The 27308-nt window shown below is 38.3% G+C and overlaps 1 protein-coding gene across 1 annotated transcript in view; it reads left to right on the forward strand.

Annotated features, from left to right (window-relative positions):
* The first annotated feature begins 1058 nt into the window (after positions 1 to 1058).
* Positions 1059 to 27308, forward strand: part of LOC118985760 (sodium channel protein type 1 subunit alpha) — a 109448-nt gene continuing 83198 nt past the window's right edge. The window contains exon 1 of the mRNA XM_037044561.1: positions 1059 to 1285. The gene's annotated coding sequence lies outside the window, so the exon portion shown is untranslated. The remainder of the gene's footprint in view (positions 1286 to 27308) is intronic.

Raw genomic sequence — 27308 nt, forward strand, 5'->3', positions numbered from 1 at the left:
TTATAGTGAGGAGATAGTCTTGTTTAACTTCTAATTAGAGACAAAGATAGCGGGGAAAAGGTAAGATTTCACAGAAGAGTTCGTTCACTAGCTCAAAGGCACANCTTTAAAGTAGAGCATATAAAGTTATATAACATAGAAAATGACTTTCAGTTTCTGGAATTATATATAGTTTCACATGAATTCTCCATCATCTTAGGAAAATATGATATATATCACTTCCATAATTCTATCAAGAGTTAATACCTAATTGCATTCAAAATTTGTTTACTAAAACATGTTATTGTAATTAAGCTTTAGGTCATGTCCACAAGATAGGGAAACATATTTTGGGAAAAAGTAATAAAACGATAGACATTTATAGTGAGGAGATAGTCTTGTTTAACTTCTAATTAGAGACAAAGATAGTGGGGAAAAGGTAAGATTTCACAGAAGAGTTCGTTGACTAGCTCAAAGGCACACAGTAATTGTCGTTTAACTCGAAGTAAAACTCGCATCTTCTCACTCTGAGCTGTTCACTATAGCACAGAGCCTAATATTTAAACACAATATTAAAAATGAGAAAAATTTTAAGATTTCCAGTGGAAAACCATAAATTTGTAATAAAGGGCCACCTGAGTTTTTCTGGTGGAAAAGAAACACAAATAACATTTTATTCTCAAATTCTATAGTTTATAAAGATTCATAATAGGAATAAAGTAATACTTTTAAATAAAAATAAAATGGAAAAACAACACAAATTGTTTGCTATATTTGAAGATATCAAAATTTAGTTTTCAACTTTTTAATCTTTGAGTCATTAGGTGTTTGATATGACAGTCCAGTTAGGACTGAAGGAGAAACAAGAAGGAGGAATAAGAGGGCCAAAGGGAAAGGAAGAAGCTGAGAGAAAAGAGGTTGAAAGAGAACAGATAAATGCTGCAGCCGACGAGAACATATTTAACACTGGGCCACTAGATGGTGATATAATGTAAGGTGCTACCTCGACTTCTTCCTTTTTTTTTTTTTTAAACAAGCTATTTGCTGATTTGTATTAGGTACCAGAGAGTGAGGCCAGGATGAAGCCGAGAGGATACTGCAGAGGTCTCTGGTGCATGTGTATCTGTGTGCCTGTGTGTATTTCTGTACGTGTGTTCTGTCCCGGTGAGACTGCAGCCCTTGTAACTACTTGGTCACCTTTTGCAAGAGGGAATCAGAATAATTGCAACTGAAGGCACATTGTTATCATCTGGTCTCTGGAAGATGCAGTTCCTCACTGCAGATGGGTAATTTTCCTTTTTATCAGGTAAGCTATCCGGTTGTTTCATTACGATGTTAGACATGTTCATTCCAGTTATTCCTTTGGAAAAGGGGCCCATGGAAATACATTTTGGGCAAAGCAGGAAGTCCATTTTTGTCTGTGAATTCTAACCAACTATCCCCCCTCCTCCCTCTCCCCTTTCTCCTCCTCTTCCCTTCCCCCTCCTCTCTCAACCTTCCACTAACTGAAATCAGGTTTGTTTTGCAGTTCAGCATTTTGATACAAGATGCAATTCTTTGGCTTGAAATAGCTTGGAACCCGGCCAGATCATGCCTTTGCTTGCTTTGAACCTTATTCAAGGTCTCCTTTTGAAGCCCCCTCCTTCACTGGTGCTTTAGAACTGGACTAGCTGTGAATAGAGGTCATAGTGTTCTTAAGTAGGGAGCAAAAATTAGATCTCTGTGTTCAGCCCAGGAAGAGACGGCAGTGGGGTTGTTGCTGGATCCTAGCATTGCAGGGGTGTTTAGCCTCCTCAGGCAGAGGCTGGGCTTTTGAGGAGAAATGCCTCATGGCTTGGGCAAGACAGGGCCAGTGATTTATTCCCCTTAACTCCAACTGACCATGCTAAAAAAAGAGAGAGAGAGAGAGAGAGCTTGAGAGAAGTGGGCAAGAATCTTTCTTCTGTAGAATGCTAAATGGGAAATATTGAGTTACTTTTAATTAGACAGAGGTCACTGTCAGCAATGATACTGCAGATGCTGTTCCGTTCCCAGTGTGAACCGTCTTGGTTTTCCAACTGGCACAAGAAATGCCTCTGGGTCGACAGGAGGCTTTTTTAAAGGGCTTCATTATCATGGATTCCCTCCCTCCTACCTGTTTGAGGCGTGTGGTTAACACCACCCTGTACCACGTTTGCTTCTCATATTTCTTATTGTCCCCTTCAGTTCCTCACTGACGGGCATCACTCCTCTTTAATAAATTCGTCCAAAGAGGGTGGTAAGGGCTTTTTATGTGCCTGACGAAACAGCTAAAGCCAAGGCAGGGTAATGTTCTGTCCATATGTGCATGTGACTAAATATTTCTGGGCTGCGGTAGCAAACTTGCAAATTGCCAGCCACTGTTGTTATTACACTTATAAAATGTGGCTGCTTTTTCTATGGATTCACAGGTTCACGTGGTGTTTCTGATGCGCTAGTGTAGTAACAGAACCCATTTCTCTATAAAACACTTTAAATCCTCCCAAGAGGATGTTGCCAGACAGAAATAGGAAAATTCCGTGCTGAGGTTGGTGATTCCTGCTTTAGGAGCAGTGGGGAGCTTACCTTTCATATTGGCTGCAATACCTGGCATGCCAGGGTGATGCAACTGGAGCTTCTGCACGTTCCCTGGGTGTCTGACGCTTTCTTTCCCCTCATCTGTGCATTTGGGGAACAGGATAACTGTGGGGAAAAACTCCCGTAAACCTTCCTCCCGTGGTGGTTGCTTCTGTACTTCCTATCAAACCATCGCACGCACCCCTCTTTAGAAGCAGTGTTGCAATTTAGGCCTTCCACAAAGCTCCTTGAAGAGAATTTTAGATGGTGTCTATTTTAGGAACATAATGTGTAGACAGGAATGGATGGCCACAGAGATTTACGGAAAACAATTTAGTGGAGAGGGTAAAGTAACATTATAAACCACTAGAACAGAGCCGAGTGGCTGGTTATGTATCACACCAACCCAGCAGCAGAATTAGTTTCATTAAACTCACTGCAACTCATTTGAAGACTTTTTTTCTTCCCACTTGACATAGTAGTTCTGTTTTTCCAAGTATCTTTTTAAGCAGCCAGTGCACCCAGAATGTTCATACTGGTGATTTCACAGCCGATACTAATAGTCTCCATTTGCTTGGTCCGACTTGCTGTGATATTTTCTATCTGGAGACTCATTTATTAGGGCAGTTTCCCTTTAAGGCATGGTTGAGAGGGTTTCTCCATCTACCGGAGGGGAGAGGAAGGCACAATTGGAGGCCTAGTTAATTATACAGTATCCAAGAAGGCACTGGGGATCTCAGGCAGAATTCTGCCTTACCAAGCAGAGATACCAGAGAGAAGGAACAGACTAGAGCCCCAGAAGCAAACTCTTTGGCCACCAATAGATGAAAACTCTGGAATTTTGCAGAGGAATCCAGTAAGAAGCATTCTGTCTCCTTGTGTAGAGGGCACTGTCAAGAAACCTGGAGATTCAGGGAGAGGAAAAGCACCTTCACTGGGGATTAAGGGGGAACCTGGGGCTTGTTTGGAGTTACCCCTAACACTCTGCCAACCATACAGTCCTCACCAGTGTATACTGGTGTATGCTTGACACATAATGGCATCCTTCCAAAATTTAGCCTGGAGGGCCCATACCAGGCATCTTTCTCTGTGTAGTTGGAGAGGCCAATCCTGTCACTTCCTTCCTGTAAGTGCCAAGACGTAATCTTCCAGCTACCAGGGAAGGGGAGAGGGTGAAAAGGGGGAGGAGTGAGGGAGAATGGGAATCAGCAATGAAGCTCTTACAATCTTCAACTCAGGTTCAATGGAGCTGTGACTGTGAAGTGATCACTTCCCTTTGAAATTCTGATTGGTCAATTAAGCAATTCCACAGCTCAGTTTAGATTTTATTGGTATAGGGCAGAGGTGGGGAAGAGTTATTATGAGAGTAACTGTGGTCAGAAAAATAGTGAAGCCATATTCCCCCACACTGTGCCTTTCCAACGTTTGGGGGCCATGTTTTGAAGTTCACATTATTCATTATTTTATATAAGAAAGATATATATATAGCATTTATTTTCTACCAGCCACTATTCTAAGCAGCACTTACAAATATTTTCTCATTAGTTCATAGATGAGGAAACCAAGGCGCAGTGAGGTGAAATTAACTTGCCCTTGGTCAGACAGTTTGTTAGTGTCAGAGCCCAAACTTGAGCACAGGCATCTGGCTGCCTTGTCTGAGCTCCTGCCGGTCCTGTCACCAGAGTGATGGTAGAGACACAGCTGACTTAGCCCTGACTCTCAGGACTCAGGGTGGTGCACTCTGTACCTGGTGGCTGTAATTTCATCTCTTTTCTTACATGCCGCAAATTACAAAATACTTTGGTTTAGAATGATTTCCCTAAATCTACTATATTCATTCATTAAAAAGAAATGATAAGTGCCCTCCTGTGGTAAAGGACAGTCCCTCTTCTAGCTGCTGGAATATGGTAAACAAAATTCCTGCCCACAGGGTGATTTCAGTATAGTGATAGAGGTAGGCAATAGACAAATCACTGTGTAATGAAATAATAGTGAATATATGGTATCTGAAGAAAATGTAGCAGGGGAAGGCAATAGTGAGAGCAAGAGGGCCAGGAAGGAAGACAATGCTACTGGACTAAAGAGGTCCATTTGTCTGCTCACAAGACAAGCTCAATAAGACAAGAACGGAGTTTGCAGCACAGAAAGTAAGGGTTTACTTTTCAGAAGTGGTCTTCGCCAGAAGACAGGTGAGCTGATGCTGATGACCTGGCTCCCGGGGGCTTCCCCTTCCTTTCCCGGGGGATGGGTTACATCGTTTATCCTGATGACTAAGGGAGTTAGGGTTGTGCTCGGGTCATGGCTTTTACTGCCTGGTGGGCACTAGGGTGGGGGATAGTTGATCAGTGCATCTGGCCCTGATGTCAGCCATGACTTCTGGTTTTGCCGCTTCTCTGGGCCTGGAGCCGAAACACAACTGAAACCAACTCCAAGTTGACTGAAACTCTGTCCCTAGGGTGAAAAAACCTCAGGCTTTGTTCCTAAGATTGTTTGATGTGGGTCAGAACCTCATTGTCCTGAAGGATTAATACTCAAAGGAGTGGACATACCAGGGAGAAGGAGGCAGGTGAGTCAGGGTGTTGGATGAGGCCAGTTTGAATAGCAGGGAAAGAAAGGAGAAAAGGTCAGAAATGAAGTTTCTATGCTGTTATAAAAAATGCTATTTAGGAGGCACAGAAAGTGATTTTTTTTTTATCTGAATGAGGTGAGAGAAGAGCATTCTGGGCAGAGAACAAGGAGGAAACAGCAAGGCCCCAAAGGGCACAGTGTCTCGCGGGTATAAGGAGTGGCACCTGTTTTATGACCAGTCACGAGAGCAGGCGAAACAGGGGACTGGCCAGACCTGTGGAGTTGGCATGTGTGCTCTAACCAATCCTGGCTCTTACAAAAAACAACTCAAGGAGCAATTTAAGTCTTATATTTAATGGTGACAAGTTCCTAGGTTAAAAAAAAACAGTCATTTTCACACACAAAGTTTTAACAGTTTTTGTAAAGTTCTTTAAAAAGTGCTACGATTCCTGGAATACAGTGAAATGGACTGAAAAGTATTTAAAAGACACTGTTGATGAAGAAAGGTATTTAAAAGACACTGTTGAATGAAATTATTGATTAGATTGATGCAATTATCAGTTGAAATAAAAACAGCCCCCTGTGACCCAGTCGGTCTTCCTTGCACCGGAGGACTTAGCCTGAAATGACTGAAGGGAGAAGGCGCAGAGCACAGCAGATGCTGAGGGTGGGAACCAGTTTGTACGTCCCCTGGAGTGGCCAGGGCCCTGCAGGCCTGACCTTTATGTCTATTTAATATGTTAGTAGGCCTGACCTAACATGTTTGTTAATTTTATTAATATTAATTTGATTTCAAAGTAACGTGGTAAAGTACAAACATTAGCTTTCATTTTTGTCTATATTAAACCTTTTCTTATTATATTTCTGTTTGTTCAAAATTTACGTTGGAATTAATTTTTTTATCTTTTCTGGCTATTTGCTCCCACTCCTTCTCAGTGGCCTACCAACCTGCTGGTTCCTGTCTAGCAAATATGAATTTCTATTCTAATTTAGACCTTGGGTCTTGTTTTATCCCTGTAAGTGGTCAAAAGTCCTTGACCTCTGGTAGGGCCTGTTCCGTGAGAAACAGGTGCTCCTCCTACAATCTTGGCCTTAATTTTGATGAAGTCTCGATCATCTTCAGCTTTATTTTTTTCCTTTGTCACTTGTGTTTTTGATATTATGTATAAGAAACCATTGCCTAATCCAAAGTCATGAAAACTTACTTTTATATTTTTTCTGCAAGTTTTATAGCTTTACCTCTTACATTTAGGTCTGTGGTCCATTCTGAGCCAATTTTTGTGTATAATGTGAGGAAGGGGTCTAACTTCGTTCTTTTCCATATTGGTGTCCAGTTGTCCTAGCACTGTTTGGTTAAAAGGCTGTTCTTCCCCATTGAGTTGCCTTGTTCGTGTTGTTGACTATGCCATATTTATGCGCATGCATGTTTTAGCAAGTTACTTTAGCAATGCATTTATACACCGGGTGCTAGGGACCACTGTATTATTTAGGAAAAGAGCAGTGATAGTCTCCTTTTTTTGAGAATCTGCATAGCTTTACAGTAAGAGAATATTGACCTAAATGCCCTTAACTGTTAAATACTTTTTTGACCTGACTTCATTTCAAAAAATTTTAATTTAAATTATATTCATTTTTTACTCTACTGGAAGTTTAAGATGATAATGATGTGCAGTTCAGTAATGAGCTAATTTTTTAGAGAAAGAGTACTAGTTATTTCGAAGACACATCTGTACTGTATTGTACCTGCTTTCCAAAACTTATGCATAATTATCCACATTCTTTTTGAAATACATTGCTAGTCTGCTTTGTTTCATAAACACCATCGGAGGGAAACCATAGGACTTAACATAGAGGACTTCCATTCAAGTAGCTCTGATTGTTTTATTAGCTTTCTGGGGCTGAGATAACAAAATATAGAATGGATAACTTAAGAAATAGAAAAAATCCAAGATCAAGGTGTTTGCAGGTTTGCTTTCCTCAGAGGCCTGCCTCTCTTCGGGATTACCAATGGCAGCATTCTCAATGTGTCCTCACGTATTTTTTCTGTCTGTGTGTGTGTGCATCCCTAGTGTCTTTTTGTATCCAAATTTCCTCTTCTTATAAGGACAATAGGCAGATTGTAATAGGACCCACTCTAATGGCCTCATTCTACTTTAATCACCACTTTAAAGGCTCTAGCTCCAAATATAGTCACATTCTGAGATATAATGGGTTAGGACTTCGTCATATGAATTTTGAAGGGATCACAATTCAATCCATAGCAGTTGTCTTTGGCTATGCTTATGGCTGCTAAAATAATGAGCATGAAGATTGAAACTGATAAGTCATTTTTGTTGCTAATAAAACTGTTATTATACTATGGTGTTTCTTCATTATTTTATAGCTCCCTCCCACTGGATAATACAGAGTTGTCTGTGTATTTGTTAATAGTCCACTGAAGGCAGTTAATTAGGTTTGTATTAAAGAGGCTTGACGGATAACAAAGTGAACAGAAGTGAAATGGTAGTGACAATGAGATCACTTACACACCTCTAATGTCCTGTTTATATTTATAATCTATGATAAGTTTACTGACCTAAGGCTCATATTTGTTTCAATGAGAAAAGTGACAAAACCATATAAAGTATTGGGTAGTTGCAAGGAACGTGTATATAAAATAATTAATTTCAAAGTACTTTAAAAAGCAACTGAAACAGGGTAATTTAAATATAAAAGCAATGTTTGGAAATTTATTGCATCTCAGACTTGAGGGCCTTAAAATCTAGGCACTGGAAATGGTAAAAGTAAGGAGCATTGTGATAGGCAGCCTAGATTTTGGGTGTTTTGGCAGTTTCTGCAAGGTGCTGCCATCTCCTGAAATGAATCATTTCTGTTGCTTTCAGGATTTTTTTTGATATTAAGGTTGAAAATTAAAATGCTAGGAAGTGAGTATCTGGAATGCTAGGAAGTGAGTATCATTCAAGTTTGGATTATGAACTTGAACTGGGCCCCTTGACTGACAGTCCCACCAAACAAGTTCCCCACGCAGGAAGAGTAATTCCACCCAAACAAAATTGAAAATAGTCTACATACACAATGTTAGTAAAAATCAACCTCCGATTGAGAACACTAAAAAACAAAAACAAACATACCTGTAAATACTACAGGGTGCACATAAATTTTTTAACTATATAAAATAAAAGGAATCAAATTAACAACATCAAGTTATAAACTCACAAATGTTAGCAAATGGAATGACAAGAGTGAATGAACAGTGTTGAGCCAGAGGAGGCAGAGTGGGGCGATGAGGGTAGTCAGTGTATGGAGTTGCATTTGTAGATGTGAATTATCTGTGTTTAGGGTGTAGTGGGAGGAATATGTATGAAGGGAAGTAAATGGTTAATGACAAGGCTTAGATAACAATATCTGGCTGACAGTGACCAGAGGGGAGAGGGGAGGGAATTTCAGGGGAAATAAGGGAGGGATTTAGAGGAACCTATATAAAGGATACATGGACAACAACTGAGAAGGGGGGAAATGGGAGGGAGGGGGGAGGTTGGGGGGTGGGATGGAATGGGAGTAATAGACAGAAAACTGTACTTGAAAAATAATTAAATAAAAAAATTGAGAAAAAAAAACAATATCTGGCTTATTTTAAAGCAGTTATTAATAATTTAAAATAAAAAATGTTGAATAAACAAAAGAAACCAGAGTCCAGGGGTTTTCATTACTTAATCAGAGAGAAGGGAAAACTAAGGGAATTCTGTTACATAAAATATTCCAATCTAAGGAAGTGAGGGAATTTGAAAACCCTGGAAAGGGTTACTTTGAGGCTTGACAAATGCTATCAGGCAGCAGTTTTGATATTACCCTGGAATGTGATATGCCATTTAAAAGGCCAGTGGTATTTTGGCCTATATATGTCAGTTTGGGGGGACAAAACCAGAGAGGCAACAGACTGGTTTCACATCTAGAATACCATAATTTCAGTGGTACCTGGGCTTTGGTATTTCAGGCATCGGGTGATTTGAGAAATCTGAAAGATTACACACCAATTTTTTAAAGCATTTGGAAGATTGTAGGTCAACCTGTATGAATGTAGCCAAGAGTACCTTTTGAAAAAATTCCCCCCAAAAGGAAGTGTAAACATAGTGAGTAAATTAAAAAGAAGTAAGCAAAGAAAAACAAATGAGAGGGGGATCTCCTAAAACTCTCTATGGAATAACAAAGAATGGAATCACAACTCTGTCTTCTCTCGGCCAAACCTTATCTTACTGCTCTCCTTTACTCTTATTATTTTTTTATTCTGAGGCATTTTGTTTTATTCTGTATTTTTTCATTTCATTTCAAACTCTTCTTCTGCTCAGTTGGTTATGTACAAATTTTCCACAGTTGTATTCTTCCTGTATTTGTAGTCTTTGCATAAAGACTTTGCATAAACTCTTTGCATTTGTATACAATGCATAAAGTATATAATCCAAGAAATAAAAAATTATTAACCTGATTTCCACAGCTATTTTCAAAGCATGGTCCACAGACCACCTTGGATTCCCTTGAAACCTTTCAGGGAGTTCACCACATCAAAACAATCTTCATAATTACACACATCTTTGTACCCTTTTCACTATATCGGCATTTGCATTTACGGTGTAAGAACACTTAAAACTCCTAGCCTTAACACCTTAACACTTGTCAAGACCGTAAAACCCAACCTAGTAATAGCCATGGTAATCTTCACTGTCATTCACTCCCTGTATAAATAAGTCAGTAAATTAAATTAAAAGCCAGTTTTACTAAAGAAATGTCTGATGAAGCAGTAAAATGTATTAATACTATTTCATCTAGACATGCAAGTACACATTTTAAGCACTCTGTGTGCTGAAATGGAAAGTACACATAAAAATACCTGTCACATGCCAAAGTATGACAATAGTTGACTCAAAAAGAAAAACAAAACAGGAAAATGTGTGCAATTGTTTGAGGTGCATGCTGAGCTAGCTGCTTTTCTGTGAGGCACATTTTTACTTGAAAGAACGACTAACAGACAAATTTTGGTTATTCAGACTCGGCTATTTGGCAGATGATTTTTGTGAAAATGAATGAAATGAGCCTGTAGTTAAGAAAAATAATGGACAGTATTTGTTACTAATGAGAATGTTTGAACTTTCAAGAGAAGAATACAAATTTTGGAAAACTTGTATCTGTCACCATGAGCTCAACAGCTTCTCAAAACTCAAAGGATATTCTGATGCCATTAAGAGTGATGTTAGCAGATGGATGATGAAATAATGAAATATTTCAACATTTCAAAGATCTACATAATTCAGTCAACTGATATTTTACAAATGAGCAATGGATAATGATACAAAGTCATGCATGGATAATAGATCCATTCAAAGGGCAACATCAATTAATAGATATTAATGTAGTAGAGAGGAGTTTATTGATTGTTTTACAAATTCCACTTGACTATTTTTGGAAGACCATCAGAGATGACTATTCTCAATTATGTGAAAAGGCTATTAAAATTTCTCACCTACATATCTATGTGATGCCAGATTTTCCTCAACAAATGTTAATCATAATAGAATGAATGCAGAAACAGATTTAAGGTAATAGTCATTTTATAAAGAATAATCAGCCCTAGCTGGTGTAGCTCAGTGGATTGAGTGTGGGCCTATGAACCAGAGGATCGTGGTTCAATTCCCAGTCAGAGCACATGCCTAGGTTACGGGCCAGGTCCCCAGTGGGGAGAGGCAGCCACACATTGATATTTCTCTCCTTCTCTCCCCCTCTGGAGATAAATTAAAATCAGAATAATCATTCTTGACTTCATTCAGATGTTGTCATCATTATTTTTACAAAATTCTCAACTTCTTGAAACCTTAAGAAAAGTAATAGATAAAGATCAAGATACTGTGATTCATAAAAAAAAGTAAGGGAATCAAATAATTATCACTGCTGACATGATTACCATTGTGGTGTTAGCTTCTTTTATAGTTCCGTACTTTTTAGTGTATTTACAGAGTTGTACAGCCATCACTGCAACTTGATTTTAGAACATGTCCGTCAAGCTGACAAACAACATAATGCCCATCTGTAGTCACTTCTTACTCCCATTCTCGGCCAGGGGCACCATTATTTAATTTGTCTCTATACACTTGCCTTTTGATATTTCATATGAACGGAATCGTGCAATACATCATCTCTTGCATCTTCTTTCACTTATTAGCATATCTTTGAGGCTCATCCATGCTGCAGCATGTGTCAGCACTTTATTATTTTTAGTTGCCCAGCAATAATCCATTATGATGAACATTTTGTTTATCCATTCACCAATGAATGGATATTTGGAAGGTTTCTATTTTCTGTCTATTATGAATAAGGCTATATGAATATTCCCATACAAGTTTTTATATGTATGTATATTTTCCTTTCCCTTGGTTAGATATTTAGGAGTGAAATTACCAAGTCATAGAATATACTTATGTAAGATCGTGAGAAACTGCTAAAGTGTCTTCCAAAATGGCTGTACCGCTTCACATTCCCACCGGCCATGTATGAGGGTTCCAGTTTCTCCACATTCCCAACAACATTTGTTATTATCTGTCTTTTTGATGATTGTAATTCTGGTGGGTGTGGTGTGGTATCTCACTGTGGATTTTTTCAGTCCTCACCCAAAGATATGTTTGTTGCTTTTATTTTATTTTTTTTCTCACTGTTGAAACTTACAGATATCCCCCACTTTTCCCCTTTGACTTCCTCCACCAAGCCCCTGCCCCACCAAGCCTTCACCACATTGTTGTCTTTGCCTATTGGCTATGCATATATTCATATATGTTCTTTGGCTAATCTTCTCTAGTACTCTCTCCTTTCCTTCCTTCTGAGATCTGTCAGTCTGTCCCATGTATCCATGCCTCTGGTTTTATTTTGTTCATCAGATTCTACATATGAGTGAAATCTTATGGTATTTGTCTTTCTATGGCTGGCTTATTTTGCTTAGCATAATATTCTTCAGATCCATTCGTGCTGTCACAAAGGGTAGGAGATCCTTCTTTTTTTCTGCTGCGTAGAAATCCATTGCGTAAATGTACCACATCATTTTTATCCACTCATCTACTGATGGGCACTTAGGTTGTTTCCAGACCTTGGTTATTGTAAATAACACTGCTATGAACATAGAGGAAGGGGGAGATACAGAGACAGAGAGAAACAGAAACATTGATTTTTGTTTTACTTATCTATGCATTCATTGGCTGACTCTTGCATGGGCTCTGATTGGTGATCCAACATGCAACCCTGAAGTATTTAGAGGGCATTTCAACCAACTGGACTACCCAATCAGGGTATTACTCATATTTTTCAAACAATGTTATAATTTTAGCTTTAATATTTATATCAATGATGTATTTTGAACTAATTTTGTATGGTGTTATGCATGGTTCCAAATTCTTCCTTTTAAATGAAAATGCTTAGTTTTCCAGCACCAATTTTTGAAAAATTATTTTCTCATTGAATTATCTTTTTTGAAAACTGTTGACTAATGTTCTATTAGTTGCTAATTAAAAACTCAACTGATAATAATTCTTATCAGTTATGTTTTCTTATTTATTAAAGAATAAATCAGAATAAGAAGCACTGCTACTTCCATATGTGTGTGTGTATCAGATGTCTAAATATAAAAAAAAACGATTTGGTCACTATAAAATTGAGACCCTCCAACAAATCATCCATTTCACCATAAAATATATTTTACTCTAAAATGTTCTGTATTTTAGCTTTTGATTTTGTTATAGCTGTTGGAGTTTAAACTCTTTTTTTTACTTTATTGATTAATTCAGCAACTATTTATTGCATGCCTTTCTTGAATAAAGCACTCTTCATAGGGAAGAATAAAGGTGTGTGCTGCTCTTGAAGTGCTCATGGATTCAAACAGAAAATGAAACATTCAAAGGTAAATATAATGGGAGGTAAAAGTTAGGTAATGTGAGAGTTGCAGATGAATGTCTGTTCAGATTTAAAGATGATGTGTTTTTTGTTTTGGAAAGATGCCAGTAGATGAAGGGATTAACAGTCTATATGACAGCAAATTTGGATTCACATTGGGCTGTGAAAGTAGTTAGGGGGTTCACAAAGAATAAGCACTAAGCATCTGATTGATGCAATATAATGAAATATATGTAGCTGTTAAGTAGTATGGTCTGTGATAATAATAATTATGAATAACAATATTCATTGTATAAGTGTTCTCATTCTCAAAGTCTCTGGAACATAACCTAAAATCAAGAATTGAATGCAAAAGCTTTTGAACATCCAAATATATTTTTATATTTCTTGTTTCAAAATGAAGCCTAGGTGACCTCACGTATGATTATTTTTTAATGGATTCCCATTAGAAGCAGGTCTTTCAAACCCTGGCATTTGGAAAGAGCAAAGTAGTAGGGAGTAGAAGTTGAGGTGGAGATGGATGAAGATTCCTAGAATCAGGCATTCCCTTCTAGAAAAGAGGGGAAGAGGACAACTAAAAGTTGAAACAAAATATCATTACTGTACACTTGTAAGATATTAAACAACAAGACAGAAAAAGTATATAGTATTTTTAAGAGACTTTTGTCAGTAATTGTAAAAATATCATTGTTCTAGTGATAAACTGCATGAAAAGGCAACTTTGCTGGGTTGTCTTTGAGAAAAGTGATTAAAAGAGCTTTAGGAACTTTGTCTTAACTGAATATCCTTAAATATATTAAAAATAAGAAAGCAAAGAAAAATGACAAAAATCATACTTATATTGAAATTGATAGTCACCAAAAATAGTATAGATAAAAATCCCTATGTGTCTTGTCTGGACAGCTCAGCTGGTTAGAGCATCGTCCCTGTACACTAAGGTTGCAGGTTCAATCCTCAGTCAGGGCACATACAAGAATCAACCAATAAATGCGCAAATAAAGGGAAGAACAAATCAGTCCCTCTCTCTCTGCATCTCTGTCTCTCTCTCTCTTTCTCAAGTCAATCAATCAGTAAATAAATAAATAAAAATAATAGATATCACTTATCTGTGCTTCAGGGAAGCTCTTGCATATCTGTACAAGATCTTTCATCATTGATTCTCAACTTTTACCCAGAATTATGAAAGATCACCACACACAAAAAGTTAAACTTTAGTGTCTATTGATGGTAACAAAACTCTGTCAAAAAGTTTTCTGTGAAAGAATTATAAATACTACCATATATATATATACTTTTAAAAAAGATTATGGTATGAATGTGCATAAGGCATGTATTCAGTATAAAACAAAAGCAGGAGTGGGCAATATAGATTCTTGTGATCTTTAGAATAGCTTTGAACTTGACTTCCGGCAAAGGTTGGTCTGAGTCACATTGCCGTTAGGGTGATGTGTGAGTGATTCAGAATGGTTAACAATGATTTCATGATATCCTGGAGAAACATAGTGATTACACTTCACTGAAATCAATCCAGAGAATATTACTGTTGAATAACTTTTTGCTGATCTAGATGTTGAAATGGACAATAAAAGTTTAAGTGGTATGTAGGAAATGATGGTAATAGCTCTGAGGGATGTAGGAAGCAGAATCACTTTGAAACCTTTAGAAACTGGTTCATTAAGCCAAGAGAGACTCTAATGTGTAAAATTAAGACAAAGTGTGGTATATTGTAAATAAACAACATACAAATAACAAGATATGGAAAACCTAGTCACGAGTTGGTGGAATCAACAAGGCCTTTGTGTTTAACAGGAAGTCAATAACTACATTGTTTCTGATTAATTGCAGGAAGAATTGAAGAAACATGGAATTTTTTCCATGCAAAGATCCATTTTATCATTTCAATCTTTTTTAAATGCCAAATTAATTTGTATAAAGACACAGGCTAAATTTAAAAAGTTGTCCTATTACTAGAAGATGACAGTCATTTGTACTAAGGAAAATGTATGCAAAATTCCAGCATCGTTTCTATGCTATTTTATTGCCATTTTTCTATTGGAGTGTCTAAGCAGATTAGTGATGTTGGGAAGAAATCAGAAAGGAGTAGATGAACAATGCAAATAATTATATAGTATTGATGATACTGGATTGACAACTTTTCATTTTGGTAAAGAGAGAACAAAGGGAGACAGTGCCTGCCTTTAAGTGTATGCAGGTTTGTCTCAAGGAGAATATGCAATTGCATCTTTTATCACAGGAAAGATAGATCACTGGCAATGGGCATATATTGTAGCAAAGGAAAGCTTCATTTGGTTTGTTTCTTTTCTACTTCCAAACATGATTTGATCTGAATTACAACATCAAATGCAGTATAAATTAAAATAATAAAAAACAAAAAGTGTGGCAAAGTTGTTGCTAGGTGCTGAAGTATAATAGTAAATTTTGTTGGACCTTGAGTTTAGCTTTGCACTTCTAACCCCTAAAGGGACAGGGCCAGGGAACATAGTGGCTTACATAGACCATTGTTTACACAGGAAAGCTGGAGATTAAAGGGAGCATACTGCAAGTCTCTGATGGCCTTCTGTCCTCCAGTATGTAATTTAGCATAGTTGCAGTTTAATAGTTACTTTGGTGATTGACTGGCCAATTGTTATTTAATGATCTTTTTTATTTTTTGCTAAGTTATATTCTACTATATCTATGCCTAGCAACTGTAGGCCTATGCCAACTGAATAGAAATTTCTGGTATTCTTACCATGTCCAACTTATTTTCTGGCCCCACTTTGAAACATCTAAAACACTAGATATTTTTATACCAAGATTCTTTGAATTTTGAAGTGCCATATTCTGAATGTTTGTCCTTATTTCTGCCAAAAGATTATATAACATGTAAAGCTGTGACTTTATGTGGAAAATAAATTTGGCACAATTTGATATTATGAGCACAACTTAGTGTCAGCTGCACTAACACTGGTTCCCTCTGGCAGATATGATACAAGAGCTGAGTGATCATTTAAAAGAACTCTTTCAACCTCCCAACTCACTAAGTGGGTCAGAGCTTCCAGGTGTAGGTTGTGCATCTGAGAGACCTATCAGTATACTGTTCTTCTCAAAATCAGTCATTCTCCAAATGTCATTCTTTTTAATGTTTAAGGTGCAATAATAATGGCTGCCTTTTTTCCTGGTAACAATTTTACCCATTTTTTCTAATGTAGAGAGAGCTCTGATATTTCAACTAAATATTTGTCCAAGTGCTTGAAACTATATTAACAACTATTTTTCAGGAAGATTTGTCCTGGAAGGATTCTTTTAGACTATTGTTATGAAAAAGTAGATCACTCTATTTCTCAGTGAGAAAGCATGTATGAACAATAAATGATTAAAATAAAATATCAGCCTTACTGCCTGAATTTCTGGTTTGAAAACAAGAGCACTGAACTGTGGAACAATAAACCCAAATGCAAATGTCAAACTTCCCACAGACTCTCTGAGTGGGAATAGTGTGCTCATCTGTGATGCTTAACTCTCTTGAACCTCCATTTTTTCCTCTGTAAATTAGGCAGTTAAAATCTAAGAACCTTATGAATGAAGCCTTTTTACATTTTTAAAAATTTTGGCCAGGGAACACTGATGAAATTTCAAGAAATAAAAAGACACTCAAGCCAGTATAAGTAAAATCGGTTATGTACTGTATGAATACAAGCGGAAATCCCATTGACCAAAGCACAGCTAAGCCATGAAGAACCTGAACGGGAACTGGGAAGTCAAGAACCAGATCAGAATAGCCCATTTTTTCTCAGCGGCTGCATGCTTGCTTTCTGTTTCTGCTTATCTCTCTTTTCCTGTTTTGGCTGGTGTCCTCTGCTTGCTCATGGCTAGGTATCACTTTCCCAGCTTCAACTTTCGATCACTCAGTTCAGGTTCCCACAACATTCTGACTCACTCAGTCTTACTCCAAGTGTAAATATTCTCCAGAAAGAGAATGGTCTTGGCTCAGCTAAGCTTAGGGGTTGGTTCCCCTGTGGTGTGTCCTCATTTAACCTCTCAGGCTCAGGTCATGGGAATGGGAGGGGAATGGGAGGGATACACACACAGTTGTCTAGGTTCATCTTTCAGTATGAGGTACATGTGGGGCACAATTTCCACAAATATATGAAGGCTGGGAAGTGCCTAAAGTCTGTTCAATCATTCACATTTTATAAATGATGGAATTGAAGGTGAGAGAGATCAAGAAGTTATTTATTGTCACAATTTTATTAAGAATTAGAACAAAATTTGAGCTAGGATATTCTCATTTAAATGTAATGATTGTACCACCAAACTTTCATTAGTAAGAAAATAAATCTCTGGGTTAAAAACAATCTCTTCTGAAACTTATTTATTTATTTATTCGTTCATTTTATTTCATTATTTTTCGAGTACAGTTTTCTGTCTATTACTCTCATCCCACCCCCGTGCTCCCCCCTCCCTCCCATTTCCACCCTTCTTAGTTGTTGTCCATGTATCCTTTATATATGTTCCTCTAAATCCCTCCCCTATTTCCCCTGAAATTCCCTCCCCTCTCCCCTCTGGTCGCTGTCCCCCTGTTCTCTATTTCAATGAATTGAATCATCAATTTATCTTTATGGTTAAAGATAAATTCAAACCAATACTTGCATGAATTAACTAAATTCCTTAGGTACCAAAAGCCTTTCTTTTATATTTGTTAAGGGTGCTTCCCTCAGACCATTCTTCTATACCATTATTTCTCAATATCTGCCCATTGGTAAAGTACAGGCCCTGTGTCCTAATCACCTGGACAGGTTGTGGGCCCAACTTCAGAGCTTTAAAACCCACTCTTGGGGTGGGACCTTAGACTATGCATTTTCAAAGAGCTACCCAGATGATTTTTATGGATGTGGTGGTTTATATCCTCAAAGTTCAGTGTTTATTAGAAAAGTGACAAGCAATATGCCATATAATTTTAGTTCACAAGTCTAAAAATCTACACTTAATTGCAATTTTATGTCACATTCTAGGATTTCTTTCATTTAAGATTTTATTTATTTATGTTTAGAGAGAGTGGAAGGAAAGGAGAAAGAGAAGGAAAGAAATATTGATGTGAGAGAGAAATATCAATTGGTTGCCTTTCATAAATGCCCCAACTGGGGATCGAACTTGCAACCCAGGCACGTACCCGGACCAAGAATCAAACTGGTGACCTTTCACTTTGTGGACAACATCCAGCCAACTGAGCCACATCAGTCAAGGCACACTTTTGGATTTCAGAGAAAGGAGAATTTTAATCTGAATGAATTCTGACAATTTTATTGTGACTGTATGTTTTTATTCTCTTTGTTTGGTGATAACATGCATTCTAGAATAAGATGGGAGAGAAATGGTGTTGCTATCTTATGACCTGTGCACTGAGCAGATGGCCTAGGATAAGCCACTGATTATGAATTCATTCATTCATTTAAAGAAACATTTACCAGACACAGTGTGGCACACATTTTGGTTCAAAAATGTAATTATGCATACATTTTTAGGGGGATTGGAGGAAAATATAGGACTCAAAAGATTGAGTTGATTTAGTTCTTATTGAATATTTGCATGATTTGCCTTTTCCTTAATGCTGAAGTTGCCTTTTCTCCATCCTCTTTGGCGGAAAAACAAATAATGGAGCAGCAGTGAAAAGGGTCTTGACTTGCTTATGCAGCTGGCAAGATTTGTCAGTTGATGAAAATGCCCGGAGTGCTGAGGAATGCCTGAAAATGTAAAAGGACAGTCAGCCCCTGAAAATGTAAATGCCTGAAAATGTAACAGGACAGTCAGCCCCTTCTCTGTAGCTCAGTTAATGTCTTCTACCAGGGCTATTTTGTCCCTAATGCTTTCACAGCCCTGTTTCTAAACTCAAAATGAATCTCAGACTAAATAAAGCATACAATAAATTTAGCACTCATTTCAATCTTCAAATCAGTAGCATCAAAGTCCCCCTTGTAAGGCCCTTCTGCTTTGGTTACTAGGTAGGTTAAAATACGTGAAAGTGCTACGTCTCTAATTTCTAAAACTTGCTAGACAGTTTCTCGAGGTTAAAAAATTCTCGTAGCCAGTNCCTAATGCTTTCACAGCCCTGTTTCTAAACTCAAAATGAACCTCAGACTAAATAAAGCATACAATAAATTTAGCACTCATTTCAATCTTCAAATCAGTAGCATCAAAGTCCCCCTTGTAAGGCCCTTCTGCTTTGGTTACTAGGTAGGTTAAAATACGTGAAAGTGCTACGTCTCTAATTTCTAAAACTTGCTAGACAGTTTCCCGAGGTTAAAAAATTCTTGTAGCCAGTGTTTAAAGGAATTCATGTTAGATTAGTTATATGGGCTTTAAAAAAATGAAAGGAAAAGAAAACCTCTGTTTCGTCTCAGCTGAAAGCAAGCAGTGCCTCTCCTGAAAGAAATGGTTCCTCTCCGACTCTCCGCAGTATCTCTCTAAGGCATCAATGTGTAGCTGCAAGACTGCATTGTATACCTTCCCCCACGAGGGGATCGGGTTAGTGCTTTCCCATGAGAGTCATTGTTCAAGAGTGGACGAAAAATAAAAATATAATGCAGTTTAGCTCATTATGGCCTGAGCTATGCAGTTTAGTTCATGTAGCCTGTGGTGCATAAAATGCTAGCACCTGAAGTAAAAGGTAATTGTAGTTCAAGTAACTTGGGTAAATTGTGTTATCTTAAGCACAAATCTTGGAAAAATGAAATCTTAAACTTGGATTATTTGATTAAGAGTAGCAAATATCAATGTGAATTAACTAATATATAATATAAAATATTACATTTTAGAATTTATAATATGTTTGGGAGATTTTTCTTAAAATATGAGTTTTAATGAACAATTGTCCAAAATATTTGGAGGGCCTGTCAAGTACTTACTACTCTTTTGGGTGTTATTGGAGGTTAAAAAAAGAAAGGTTTGTAACTATGCCAAATGTAGCATATGTACAACATAGGTACATTTTATACAAAAAAGTCTGTCTCCTGCCCAGTGAGTAGTCAATACAGCTGACTCTTGAATAATGTGGGGTTGGGTGTACCAAACGCCCCCTGCAATCAAAAATCCATGTGTAGCTTTTGGATCAACTACTTAAAGCTTAAACTACTAATAGTCTACTGTTGATAGGAAGCCTTACTGATAAACACTTTATTAACATGTATCTTATATGCTATATGTATTAAATACTGTATTACAGTGATTAAAGAATCAGTGTATAAGTGGATCTGAGCAGTACAAACTTGTGTTGTCCAAGGGTCAACTACGTAACCTGTCGACTGTGGTGACTAGGGAAGAGTTCATGGTTGGCCTGTGTTTAGGGAAAGCTAAATGTAGCCAGTTCCCGTTTATCTTCTGGCTTTTGCTAGGAATTTATTGCATCACCTCTGAAACTGAAGGGAAAATATAATGGCTTTCTCTCTCAAGAGTGTATGTAGGTTTATAACGTACAAAGGTGTTTAAGAGCATTTTTCTTTTTATTATATGACTGTCCAGGTTTAGCAGTTTCTCTTTCCCTGTGAAATTTGCATGTATAGGAGAACCTACTGAGTCAAGAGTGAAGTGATAAAATAAAAAAAGGAAAAGGTCATGGACGTGGAAAGATACACACCCAATCCTTAGAAGATAGTTTTACACTGATAATTTTTGTAATAAAATAAACCTGACCAATTAACATGTGAGCAAACAAATATCCTCCATGCTAAGAACTGGGTTTTCAAAACTGTCTATATGAAATTTCTGTTAAAAAGGTGAAGCCAATGTTATTAATAAAAACAGGATTATTTACACATATTGAAGCCATAACAAAATTAGTTGGCCTAATTTGCCCTGCCATTTCATTTTTCCTTTCCTCCAGATATGCCTTCCAAAAAAATGAACTGTGGCTTGAGGGACTTTAGCAACCAATAAATTGGTAGATTAAGATCCAGGCAACCTAAACATATACGAGGTCTGCCCAGGTTTCCAGCCGCATGATATGAACAATAGAGACATTTATTAAAGAAGATACAAGATACAAGAAACAGTGTATATAGGACAATGACACCTCAGTCCCCTTCAAAGCAGGCACCTTGGGACCTCATGCACTTCTTCCAGTCACCACCAGCTACCCCATCTTATTTTCCTGAATTGAACAATCTGAAATCTCTTCCATTTCAAAGGTGATTTAAATTTTGGAAAAAGCCAGAAGTCACTGGGCACCAAATCTGGACTATCTGGGGGTTTTGCCAAAAAACTCTGCATGAGATGGGATGCATGAGAGGACACACTGTCATGATGAAGCTGCCAATCACTGCTTGCCCATAACTGCAGCCTTCTGAATTGTCCAGATAGTTTCTGTGGATGAATGTTAAGATTAACTCAAAATTTGATGCAGAGTAGTTCTACTCAGTCATTTTGAATGCAACAGCCACACAGTACACGTGCTCACTCAATGGTGTCTACTGTCCCCACTGACTAGTGCAGTAACATCGTCATCATTCATCCAGGTGCATTCCAGTCCACTCTCCTCGGCTGCCAGTTTATATCAGTGATGCTAAATTGTTCTCATTACAGTAACGATGGCTGGACTTTTTCCAGACAAACCTAGCATTCCTAAAGAGCTCTGTCTAGCCATCCCTCTACCACACTTCCTGTCAAGAAATATTTATTGTTTCTGATGGGCCTGGAACTGTTTGAGTCTTTTGAAATGGAACTAGGATAACACAGCTTCTTTTGCTGTTCCTTTGTTCCTAGTTCCTTTGCTTTTTTGACTTCAGAGGTGGGTTGATTGAGTTTTAACAAGTTCAGTGTCCTTCGTAGGTAGCACAAAGACAGAGCTTTCAATGCTGGAACAAAAAAAAAAAACCCTTCCACATTTTATCTGAAAACACTGCTTTAGTTACACACTGAAGTTCATAGGAAACATTATTGTCAGCAAGGTTCTTGTTATATTAAGTAAATGTGTTTTTTTCACATATTGTTTCCTTAATCCATCAGACATAGAGCCAAGGAAGTCAAAGGTAGGAGTTTGATTTGTTTCATGGTAACGTACTGAGTTTCTAACCACAAGCATTCATCTGGATACTGTGTGTATAGATGACAGTGAAAATGTATCTCCACTACTTAGAAAAAAAGCTCTTTTACCTGGAAAGAGAGTCCCTACTATGGGCTCTATGACCCAGTTGTAGGACCCGCAAACATAGTACTCACTTCACCTTTGTAAATGGCGTTCTGCCTCTAAGTTTAATGCAAACTAATCCTTAATCGGCTCAAATAACCATAGTTACCTACTCCCCAAAGAAAATGATTCTCTTTTAAAATGGGAAGTTGGATAGTTTCATTAGTTTATTGTGACATCTCTACCATTTGTCAAAATCTGCTTGCCACTGGTTTTAACAGTTACCATTATGCATATTCAAAAAACAAATCCCACCACTGATTTCCCTTCATTATTTAAGCATGTCTTCAAGAATAATTCTGGAATAAGTGAGTTTTCTCTGGCACTACTACCTTACACTCGATCCTCATTCCATCCTTTTAGTCAGTTGCTCCTTGTGTTTGTATAATTTTGTCAGAAAATGCCCACTAAAAATAGTTCATCCACAGGCATCCTTCCACTGAAATGAAGTTCTTACCCAACCCCACAAAAAACCTCTACCTCTTTCCACCAAAAAAGAAATTGGAGACCCTCAGTCTAACCCACTTTGATACTGAGCAATAAGTTAAAGTAAGCAGCAGTCTCTTTAAACTAATTAACACTGATGTATGAAGGACCCGTATACTTCCCAAACAGGAAGAGGCCTGACGGAGGATCTGTTGTGACAGGCACACTGGACATCTGGCGGTGCCTACTCTATACAAACCTGTGATAACCAACAGTTGGTGGGCACTCAGTCCAGGTAGAGGGTGACTTTAACCAAAACCTGTGTACAACACTATTTTGCACTCTGAATTGTCCAGGCAACCCTCACGAAAGTGAAGGGTGAAAGTCATAAAAATAATTAAAAGATAACTGAGACTTTAAGAACACTAATGCTTAGACATCCAGTAAAGATGCTATGGAAGAGAGGTACTATATTGTTCTCAGGAACGAAGTCCAATGGTAGGTGCCAGGAGTCCTGAAAGGGTTTATACTCTGACTGCATCATTTCACCAAAATTGTTATCAAGGTAGATAGTCCCAAAGGGAGAATGTTACCAATTTTCTCTCATTATCTCATAGTTTTTCCTAGCCTGTGTTCTTTTTCTCAATTTTATTTTTCGATTACAGTTTATATTCAATATTACTTTGTATTAGTTTCAGGTGTTCAGGGTGGTCGTTAGATAATCACACGCTAAATGCAACTGCTGGCTCCTGTTTCCTTCACGGGGAATTGTAACAAGTAAGCCCACTTTTCTGCCTCCCATTATTCCCACAGCACTAAAAGGACAAATGCTGACTCAAGCACTATTTCCGCTGGCTGCTACTTATAGCCACAGGGCTCCCACCTTCACCAGCCTTGCCAGCACAAGTGACTCGCATTGCTGAGAGAGGGCAGAAGGAGTAATGGTATTCATTCTGGCTGCATCTTTGTGGGGTCTATATTAAATTACTTTTAGACAGTGGTTTATAAAAAATAATTGCGTGCACTCCTGACATTTCTATAGAGGCAACGGGAGGGTAGGGGTTGTGGGGAAGATGAGCAACAGCAGTGAGTTGGGGGCTGAGGAAAAAGAAAGAAATGGTGACCCAGGAGGTTTGGGGGAAAAAAAAGATGAGCAGCGAGGAAGGAAAGAGTGAGCAGATAAACAAGACCGGCCACCACACATTTTGCTCTCCAAATAATCCCCCTTGCTCAAAACCTGACAAATATACCCCGAATTCAGGCAGTGCCTTCCTCATTCCTAGCTGAACAGGCCTGCGAGGCCTACTTTCGGCTTTTCGTGCCTTTCACTTCCACTCGGGTTTTCAAAATCGGCAACTGCAGACACGGCCATGAGCCCTTGGACTCCTGCTCTTTATATCCTCCCCCAGTGCTGAGACCCACCGAAATAAGATCAGTATCTAACAGGGAAGAGTTCTTTACTAAAGAATTTGACATACATAACTTCTATTTTTAATCCCCTTTGAAATGTTTTATTTATCTATTTTTAGAGAGGGGGTAAGGGAAGGAAACATCAATCCGTTGGCTCTTCCACGCGCCCAACTGGGGACCTGGCCTGCAACCCAGGCACGTGCCCCGACTGGTAAATCGAACCAGCAACCTTTCAGTTCACAGGCCAGCACTCAATCTACTGAGCCACACCAGCCAGAGTGATAACTTCTTTATAATTAAGGCCATTACTCTGGTCTGGATACAAACCAATCATGGTTGTCAAAGCAATTCCCTTAAATTATTCTGAGTAGGATTACCAAGAAGAGACCCTGATTTTCCCAAGGCTTATAGTGTGGGCTATCCATGATCCTCCTGCTTGGAGGACGGTCTTCCCTGCAAGGAAAAAAACATCCTAATGATACCGTGTTCTTCATGGCAGGGCTAAAGGCAGAACTTAATATAGCACCGCATGAGGAAATTTTAGTCACATGTTTAAGAGAAAGTACGTTTTCTTATTATGTGTTTAATCAATTTACTTATCCGGTCATTGATTAGTGGCTTTCACTGACAGGTTAGTTAGCTTCACTGTGTTAACCCCAAAGTCTCAGTGACTGACAAACCTGTTAGTGGCTGCCCTTTGGCTCGGGTGGCTCTGTCCCACGTGTCTTCTTGTTCCAGGACCCAGGCTGAAGGAGCAGCCTCTTTTGACACATGCCATTCTCAGGGCAGAGGGAAAAGAGAAGAGACTGGGTGGCACTACAACATTGCCTTGAAAGTTTCTGTTGGACGGAAGACTGTGTTCTCCCAGTGGAGAAAGCATGTCCCGTAGTCAAACGACAATGGGGCAAGGATGTGCATTGCAGGAACCCCGCCTACCAGGAGAGCATGCAAATCACATAGCAGTTGCTGGAGATGTGCAAATCCCTTCCCGGGAGCAAGTTTTGAGCACACAATGTCTGTCTGGGGAAAGTCCAGCCATTGTTAATATAGTGAAAATGCTTTGTGTGACATCGATGTAACCTGGCAGCCAAGGAGAGTGGACTGGAATGCGCATGCATAAATAATGACAACCTCACTGTACTAGTTAGTGGGGGTGGTAGACACCATTCAGTGAGCATGTGTACTGTGGCCATCACACTCAACATAACTGGGTGAGGAGAGCAACAAATCTCCATCAAATTTTGTGTTAAGCTTGAACATTACTTCGCACAAACTATTCAGATGATTCAGAAGGCCACAGCTTTGGGCACCTGGTGATTGGCAGCTTCGTCACGACAATGCTCCTGCTCATGCAGCGTGTTTTGTGCAGAGTTTTTTGGCCAAACATCAAATCCCCCAGGTGACTCAGTCCCCCTCCAGCCCGGTTTTGGTTGCCCTGAAACTTCTGGCTTTTCCCAAAATAAAAATCACCTTTGAAAGGGAAGAGATTTTAGACCATCAGTGAGATTCAGGAAAATACAATAGGGCAGCTGATGGCTTTTGGGAGACCTGTGTGAAGTCCCAGGGTGTGTACTTTGAAGGGGATTGAAGCATCATTGTCCTACGTGCAATGTTTCTCGTATCTTGTATCTTCTTCAATAAATGTCTCTATTTTTCACATTACATGGCTGGATACCTTCTGGACAGACCTCATGTATCCCACTCGAATATCACCAAGGTTTCCCTTTAGCTGCTTCAAGTCCTTAAGACCACTGCGTGGTGCTTAGTGCATAGGAGTTTTGAGTAAGACTAAGATCCTCGCTGTCAAGGATCTAGCCTCCCAGCCTCTGCTCTGAGATTTTATTGCCTGTCTAGGACACCGCCCTCTCCCTCCCCATCCACAGACCCTCATTACTTGGCTGTTGCAGCTCTATCCCCAGTCTCCCCTTCTCTGGAAACTCTACCATCATATCTCTACTGCATTTAAGATTTTACTAAGAGAAAAGCACAGACTTTAAACAGCTTCCCTTTACTGCTCTACTACAATTCCTGAGCTATTAAAGACCCAAGAATTCAAATTGCTTCGACTGATAAAGGAAAAAATATAAAAAGAGCACACATCAATTTATACTGCAGTAAACGACGTGGCTGCATAATGACTTTCTAATGGCTATGGCTCTCCGTCTAAGTGAGGGCACATACACCTTAGTACTTCATGCTATCAAAGCATCATTTTTACTTCTAAATATGTTAGGTTTAACATATGTCTTACTGGGCTGATTGGTTTTTGGAGTTTGGGATACAAATTGATGTTGTAATAAAGGCATTATCTGAAAATCGGAATTGCACATAAGACTGGACCCAAGGAATTATTTTGCCAAACAAAATTTACCATAGAGCAAAAAAAAAAAATAGGGTTAAAGACATGGTAATATCTACGATAACTAAATTTTGGGTATAATCCCAATATGCCCAGGCCACTGGTTTGGTCCCCAGTCAGGGCCCATGCATGCATCAACCAATGAATGCATAAATAAGTTGAAGAACAAACTGAAGTCTCTCTCTCGCTCTCTCTGTCTCTCTGTCTCTCACCCCCACCCACTTCTCTACCTAAAGAAGAAATCAATACATTACTTGTTTTGAAATATAACTACATTTGTGTAGGAAAGTTCCGCGTGAAGCAAGAGTATAAGCCTGTGGGCTACAACACCATATGCATGGTCAAGCACATTATGGAACTGATTTGAGTACTCTATTTATTTTTTAAATTCATCAAATACTACCTCAAACATTTTTCCAAGCTAGTGTCATATTTAAAGTTAACTTCAACTGATATGACTGGAATATTAGGTTCTATTTTGTTTTTCTAAACCTTTAAATCAATACTTACACAGTGAGGCAAAATAATGCCCTAAATTGCACAGTTTTATTAGTAAAAAAAGTTGTTACTTATTTCTTCATTCCAAATGTGCCTAGAATGCAGTGTTTTATTTTAGTTTAGCATACAGTACATTTTATCATACTGTTTGAGTTAATTTTGCATTAGTATCTGAAGTATAGACCATCTATTCAGCAGAGTAATTAATTGTGTATTCAATTTGAATGAAGTAATTTATTGATATTAGATTGGCAAAGGGAGTAGTGAATTGAATAAATGTTGTAGTTCATAGTTTATTATTAGGGTGTCCTGAAAATGCTTTTAAAATACAGAAATATAGATGTAGATATATGTTAGATATGTGTTCCTATTTTAAGTGTAATCTGC

This window comes from Sturnira hondurensis, unplaced genomic scaffold (assembly GCF_014824575.4).
Source record: "Sturnira hondurensis isolate 20B ecotype Veracruz unplaced genomic scaffold, ASM1482457v3 Scaffold0004136, whole genome shotgun sequence".
Taxonomy (NCBI): Eukaryota; Metazoa; Chordata; class Mammalia; order Chiroptera; family Phyllostomidae; genus Sturnira; species Sturnira hondurensis.